The sequence below is a fragment of the Dipteris shenzhenensis genome, chromosome 5, assembly GCF_047967505.1.
Source record: "Dipteris shenzhenensis isolate YYH24624 ecotype China chromosome 5, Dip_SZ_1.0, whole genome shotgun sequence".
In the NCBI taxonomy this organism is placed as follows: domain Eukaryota; kingdom Viridiplantae; phylum Streptophyta; class Polypodiopsida; order Gleicheniales; family Dipteridaceae; genus Dipteris; species Dipteris shenzhenensis.
In genome coordinates this window covers 58,998,370-59,006,542 of record NC_141600.1, presented here as the reverse complement: position 1 = coordinate 59,006,542, position 8,173 = coordinate 58,998,370, and positions in this window count along the sequence as shown.

Genomic DNA, 8,173 nt, shown 5'->3' with positions numbered 1-8,173 from the left:
CTCACAAAATACGATACTTTTACGGCCAACAATGCCCCCTATTCGGTGTACATGAGAGTGGATATCACTAATAAACAGTGCTATCAAACCATGACATTACATGTTCCACTCGCGTATGTCACACAACTCAAAGATGTCATCCAAGTTGATGGATTCTAAAGAATTGAGGAACCCACAACAACCAAAACAAACCCAAGCAAGGGTGGAACATCCAACATGTCCTTGCGCATCTATGCTACGACAAATGTTCTAAAAGCAAAGCCTTTTGATGGAGAATATGTTTCCATATAATGACCTTTCTGGTGGCACTCGTAGCATACAACATTAGCTCGGTCTCTTGGAGGGCGGTTGGCTTGATTTCTGATGCCCACCATCTCAAGTCGAAGATCATTCAGGGCCTTGGCTAGGTCATTGACTCCGGGTTCTTTTACAGGAGGGGCCTCTTTAGCTGGAGGGGCCGAGGGAGTAGAAAGGAGGGGGGCTCGTGGGCAAGGCTAGGAAAATATTCGAGGCGGAGGGTGAGAATATACACCTTGTTGAGGGTAAGCATATAAGGGAGGACCATACATTTGAGGTGGAGGTGGTGGATACATCCCTGATGAGGGGTGGGGGTATGCCCCTGAGTTAGAACCCCCAGGTTGTTGTTGTAAGAACTGAGGGGGTTGCGGAGGGATAATCGTCTTCTTTGAAGCGGGATCAGACCGAACTTGCAATCTCATTTGCTAGCACCATAGTTTCTGGATTCTCCCATTTAAGCTTGAGGTAAAATTCGTCACTTGCGCCTGCTACAAGGTAGTTGAGCACATGCTGAGTCATTCCAACTCGAAATCCGGCATTGTCCTCCTGTGTGGCAATTAAACGGTCCAGGAGCACGGTCGCTCGATCCACATATTGACGCTCCATCTCACCTTCTGACTGCTTCAAGTTTGCCACCTGCAGGTACACATTCTCCGGCTCCTCTTCTTTGCTGAAATACTCAATCATCACTGCTATCAACCTTGGCCAGCTTTGGTGAACATCTTCGGCTTGCTTCTCATACCACATTTGAGGCAAATCCTCTAGAAATGTGGGAAGAACCAACAGCCATCTGTCTTCACTAAGAAAGTTGAAACACAACGACGCTTGAAGGCCGCAAGATACTCATTTGGATTTTCTTCAACCCGTCCACAAAACATGGGAATGTCAGCCATGCTTGGAAAATGGAAAAGAGAGAGACGAAATGAGGCTTATCTATGGGAAAACAATGGAAAGAGGTAGCTTGAACTGAAAATCAGGTGAAGATACATCCACAAAGCACACATACGCAGGGTAGGGTGTGACTGGTGTATTGTGAAATACTACACGGGAAGAATTTTTAGCATAGAATAGCTCATAGACAATCTTAAAAGGCATGATATCGCAGCCATCTTTACAAGCGAGGGTTAAAGATGTGGCGCTACATGAGGTTTTCATCGAGGCAAACAAGAATGCCATGATAAATGTCAACAGTTGGAGAGCTTGCACATCACCTTTAGCTTCTTCCAGTTCTTGTAGTTGCCATGCTATTTCTTCAAGGGGTGTGCAGTCTAGCATCCTTCTTTTGAGCAATGTCCTTGAGGACCTTTCTGATGATCTTCCAAAGTCGGTAAACTCGTATTAAGTATGCCCAATACTTAGTTTCATGATGACCACAACCTTTGCATTCCTTACAAATGATCACCCTTCTTTGTGGCTTGCAGCTTTGTTAGGGTGGTGCTTCCCCTCGCGTCATGCGTGATTGAAGTACAAGCTTCACGTGCCAAGAAATTAGCAACTATATTTTGAGCTCGAGGGATATGCTAAATTTTTACCTCTTCAAATTGTTGGCACAGTTCCAATTCTTGTTGATGTCGTGGAACCAAGCCATTGCTTCGCACCTTCCACTAACTTGTTCACACACTAGTTGAGAATCTCCTTGCGCCTCAAGTTGCTTGATGCGATGCTCTTATGCCTTTTGTAGCCCAAAAATGAGTGCCGAGTACTCAGCTTGGTTGCATGTACTTGCAGGTGCAGACTTGCTATAATAATACTCCTTACCACCCGGTGAAGTGAGCTTCACACCCACGCCAGTAGCCTTGGTCGAAGGTTTGTAAGCTCCATCAAATTGAAGGATCCAAGATGTCATCACACCAAGACTAAAATCCGGACATCCCAAGTTTCTCGGTAGTCCAAGATAGGTAGAAGGAGAGGGTGGGGAGAATTCACGTTCAGCACCAAATAAACTGGCAATCCTTTGTTGATAGTTTATCTTTAGACAAAAAAGAATTACAACTTGAAGCTCAAAATGAGGCACAAAGGGTTGATTAGGTACAAATGGATTCCTTGGTCAAAACATTACCAACCATAGCCAAGGCCTAGAAACCTTTGTAATGAGATTGAGAATAAACCATTCAAGATGAGCTTATCCACAGGAATTAATAAGCAGATGTGCCAAATCTCCCCCCAAGCTTGGGGAGCATCCTACCCTTCGAAGAAGGACACCCTTTTAATTACCTCCGAAGTAGCAAGTAGCTCGATCACCATACAATGAGTAGAATTGAAATCAAAGTTCTCCCAATATATCAGTAGTTCTTCACCTTGAATCATCCATGGTGTATCATCCCACCCATCGTCTCCTTGAGCAATGCACTATACAATCAGTTGTTGCAGATTGACATGAAGATCAAGAAAGAGATCTCGCCCATTGCTAGCCGTAAGGCGCGGAGGACCAGGCACCAAATCCTTGAACTCGTCGAGAAGTGACATAAATATCCGCCCTCTTCGTGTGGTGTGCGTCCATCAAGTGAACTTGAAAAAGTTTAGAATCTGTGATCTAGTAGGAGATATGAGTAGAGCACATGACGTGAAGTACTTTTGCTTTTTACAACATGTGAAAACTCCCTACAGTTAGAGAGTTACAGTTTTCGAGATTTCAATATATAAGCAAGAATCATTACATTTTCATCACTTCTTATCTGCTGGCCCAATGATAAGTCTCCCTTTTGTGAAGGGGGAGGTCTTGGGTTCAAATCCCACTCTTTAATAAAAAAAGAGGAGAGGAGAAGGAGAAGAGAAAGAGAAAGAGAAGAAAAAGAAGAGAAGAGAGAGGGGCATTAAATGTGTTTACATCTTCCCACCAACCACTTGTGTGCTTGCCACGAAATGTGTCCATCACCCTGCGTGTACAGGGGTCACACGGCCAACACTGAAATCCCCCAGCCCTCAAACTGGGCATAGCTTGGGCAGGCAGTGGCGGTGTGTAACCACCCTTGTATGTACAAGTATGCAATCAAGTAAGTGTATCTTGTTCCCACCACCCATGCCCACCCATGGTGCATTAAATGCATCTGAGCCATGGGCTAGACATGCGCGGGCAATCTTGCCTATCCATGATCCTTGGGCATGCCCATGGTGGGCTGAGTGTGTGAAGGCCCTGTATTATCGCTCGGGATGTTTGTCCAGATGTGAACTAATTGTGTTCCATATATCCTTATGATTTATTTGGATTGTTGGTTTATCTTTAAAGTTTGCATCATTGTAAGCAAATCTGTTGGATTGAGGAGTTATTTGACACATCAATATTGAATTTTGCATTCTTTGTAAAGGCTTTTGTAAGGATGATGTGGAGGAATGATTTCCATACATGTGATTTCAATTCCCTAGTGATTATGGATACCGTGTTTGTCCATGATCTCTTACAAGTGTGCAACTTCTTGTAGTAGCAGCATAATTTTAGCACTTCAAAAGTTGAGGGGATGAAGGGTTCTTGGGTTTTGGTTCTTGTTTCTTAGAGTCACTGAGATTCCTTATGCTTGTTATGTCTGCTATGTATTTTGATAGTGATCTTGTGTTCAATGAGTGAATTGGCAATTTATATGATCTTTATATGCAAGTTTCGCATTTGCTATTGTTGCCCATTGTGAAGAGTTATATAATCTTTGCATCTCTAATTTTACATCCTTGTCCACTATGAAGTTTTGTATTTCAAGTGGCTCAAGGAGGTATAAGTTCTCTCTTTCTTTAACACATGAAAGAGCAGTGTATGCCAGACCATGTTCATGGACTCTTTTGAGGAGAGAAAGCTACCCTTTCCATAGTTAAACCTTGTGCTATGTGTATGCTACTTATTGGTTGTATTGGGAATTGCTCATGTGTTAAGATGCTTGTCTTTGATGGTCCTATCTGCACTTCTTTAATTGTATGATAAATTGGTGTCCAATTTCTAGCAATGTGTGGCAAATATGCATAAATGTTTTCGTTTCTTGTTTGCTACCCTATGTTTTCATAAAGAAATCATATCCAATTTTTATTTTTTTAATTATATGATGACATGTTCATGAATATTCCATCTGCTAGACCATCTTATTGAATTATGTCTTTTTTATCCTAATTCTACTAACATACCGTCTTTTATTCTGTTATTGCGTGGAGTCCATTTGTTACTCTAGGATCTTCAAGTTTTATGCTTTTGCAAATTGACTCAGAGAAGTGGTTAGTAGCTCTTACGATGTACTTTTTCCAGTTGCAATGTTTAAGATGTTTTATTATGATTGTTCATTGTTGAATTGGTGTAGAATAGGTGTGTTACATCTCATGCAAACATGTGTTATTCATTTGCTCTTTGTTATGAGTGCATTCTCTAAAAGAGCTTAGTGCATCTATAAAGGAATATTATTTGCCTCATTGTAGTGTTTAGTTCATAACATTTTGGTTTTGTGTGCCAATATGTGCTAGCAATTTTATCTAGTGTGTAATCTTTTTTCTTGAAATCCAAGAACCTTTCAGAAGCTTTGCTTGGTAGAAGTTTCCACAAGTAATAGCATCAACATCTCCGAAGTATTATATATGGTTTCTTTTCAACGTGTGCATCATAAATCTATGAAGTCCATTCTTCTCTTCCCGACGAGAGAAATCTCATCAAATACAATAAGTTGCACTTGCTCATAAAGTGATGTAAGAGTGTCTAGGTTTTCTTTTTACAAGGATGGGAGGATTTTGTTATGGATTGGCAAGTGCTATGCAAAGTTTATTGTTGTTTTGTTTATGTTGTATGCTACTTTCCTATGTATGCAACCATTAAGGCTATAGGTAAGTGTGGCTGCATGTTGAGAATATGTTGGTTGTAATATCGGAGCAAGCCTTGCATGAATAGCAATCAGTATGAGGTATGTTTTGCAATGTTCTCACCCCACTAGTGACAAACAAATGGATCTTTTCCATTGGGATAATTGTTTGTTAGTTAGTTGTCGCTAGCTTAATTGACATGTTTTAATGGTGCCGCAAAATAAAAGGAAACAATTGATTTTCGATGTCTTCAAGTAGATGTTATAAATTTTTTTGATGTTCATTCTTTATTTAGTGAAGGCATATCCAATGCAACATCATTGTAATTGCTAAAATTTTGACAAATGAGGTATTGTCTTCATCATTTGGTTCATAAAGGTTTTCTATTTGATCATTTGTGGTTCATTCATACTCATTATAAAATTGTAATTGTTACCATATTTATTTCTATAGCTTTAATTTTAGCAATATAACATTTTTCCATGATCCATTAGCTATGAGCCCCTCATTTTCATCATATGTGACGTGGATAATATAGGAGTAAATGCTCACGGTAGTAACTCTCAAGGTCTTTGAGCTTGTTGAACTTACAAATTTGAGGATTTTGGGAATTTTTCTATTTTTTATAGAGTTGTTTGAGTGGATGTACTCAAATGCAAATATTAGACATTATGCATGTTTTGTCCCATAGACCATATTGATAAAATGTATGATTTTAGCTCCATTTGTACATGGTTTCGTTATTTGTTCATTTGTTATGTTGGTGTCATGGGGCAAGAGATTCATTTTGTCTATGATTGTTTTATTCTCCTTCTACTAATGCTCTCTTGTATTTCCTTCCAAAGGTTTAGTATCATTGCTATTTTCAATGGTTGTTTAGGGCAGTGGAATCTACATTTTTTGCTTTTGTTTTTAGAGCATGTGGATGTGTGCCTATGTGTTTAGATCCCTTTGATATGTCATTTAAGAATTATCACATGTGATATCTTAGACTATAAAAGACACTACTTCTACTACCCTGTTGCAAATTATAAATTGGAGCATTTTTTATCCACATATTTCCATGCTGCCTCTACTTTGGAACTCGATGATGAAGAAGTACGCACTTATGTTGCCTATTATGCTTTTATCTTTTAAAGTAATGTTAGCATGTGTCACAATTTGTGTATGTAATACCTTGCACAAACTAAAGGGTTTTGCATTATTAATTGTCTTAGAAGAGGTGCTCTTTCAACCAAAGCTTTTGGAAAGAACAAATAAGATGCAACCACAGCTCGTGACCGTGACATGGCAAGATGATTCGCTATTAACTAATATCTTGAATAAATTCAAAACAGATGCACAAGAACAACAAGGCATTAACACAATCAATTCTATATGTTATCATAATCCACCGAAAAAAGTAAATATATAGTTTTGCTACATATTTGGAGTTATGGGAAATGTTCTCCTGTTGCCGAAAATGACTTGCAAATTGTCATCTGAAAGCATGGGTTGGTGTATGAACATGTTTGTATTGGCATCCATCCCAAACACGCGGAGGTACACAAAATACAAATGCTTGCATGCAAGGAATGCCTTCTCCTCCATCACTCGATCCATGATATTCCGACAACTACATGCTAGGTTCTTGGCAATGTCGACATTATAACTTTCCCTCATCACTCTAGAGTTGTCAGTCTCTATCTTGAAAACTTCATGTTTCAAGGCTTTCAATACTGTGTGGTCCTTTACTGTTGCTTCTAGAGCAAGGGTGGAATTGATCCTTATAGATGCAGCTTCCGAGACTCTCAGTCAATATCTTAGTGCAGATGCATTCGAATGACACTCTATCGGTGCCTTGTGTGGAACAAATCCTCCCATCTCTAGGGAGTTTATCTCATTCTTAGTGAGATTTGTTCCACAAGTTATTGGCCATAATTGTGGAGCTCACAGGCCAGGGAATTTTTTATCGACGAGCATATATTCCAGGTACGGTCCATGTGATCATTGCAAAACCACATGTATTGCCTTCGTGAGCCCGCTTGATTGCTTGGTTGCCCTTGCGAGGTGGACCACTCAATCATCCCCCAAAAGGATGGAGCTGGCACTCCTACTACTGTGTTCTTGATATTTTTCTTGCACTTCCCTTGTCATGCCCCTAGACATCCTTGACATTGCACTTTGCTGTGCAGTGGAATCCTTCTAATTGCCCATATGGTATTGTGAACTTTAGTCTCCACCACCTTCTCTAGAGATGTATCGACCATCATGGGCACCATTTCCACTTGTTCCACTGCGCTTTCAAAGTTGAGTTGTCTTGCTCCTTTCTTGCGAGGCTAGTTTGTTGCCACAAATTTTGGCCTGCGAGTGGCATTTTCCTCCTCTGTTGTCACCTTATTGATGCTTTTATGCTTACAAGCCACTATTATGTTGTCGCCCCTAAATTCAGGATCTTGATGCATAGGAGTGACGCTTATGACACCCTCCACCATCCTTGAAGTTGCTGTAGGGGTTGGGCTTTTCCCTTGCTGAGTTCGTCTCGCAAGGTTCTCTTCACTAGGGTCGGCACCATGGTACTTTCCTCCAATGAATGCGTGTCTCTTGGTGCTTTGCAACAACGCATTGGCCAAGTCACTGACACACGCATTGTACAGATTCAATGTCCTCTTGAATCCTTCAGCAGCCATCCAACTTGCATGTACACGCTCAGCAAGATTTATCGTGGGCACATGCGATATGTCCTCCTCGTCCTATCAAGAGTGAAGTACATCGAGTGGTTTGTTTGCAAAATTTGGTGGGAAAGTAAAATTTTGTATTTGTGAATGGATACTCACACCAACAAAGTGCTTTTGCCAAAACGGATATCGAACATGCCACTAGCTCAGCCAATAATACATCATAGGGATGTTCGAATCAGAAACCTTCCATGTGGCCCACCAAGCCTAAATGTACCTTTGCTGTGTGGTTGCATCCTCCTTTGTCGATGCACACCTCCACAATCGGCACAGGCATTTGTGCTCATCTTGGAAGCTCCTATGCACGTACTAGGAGGTGTGTATCTATAGGCTTTGCTCCCAATGGAAAAGGCAAGACCTTTCCTAGCCATGCATCATGTTCTCTGGTCCATTAT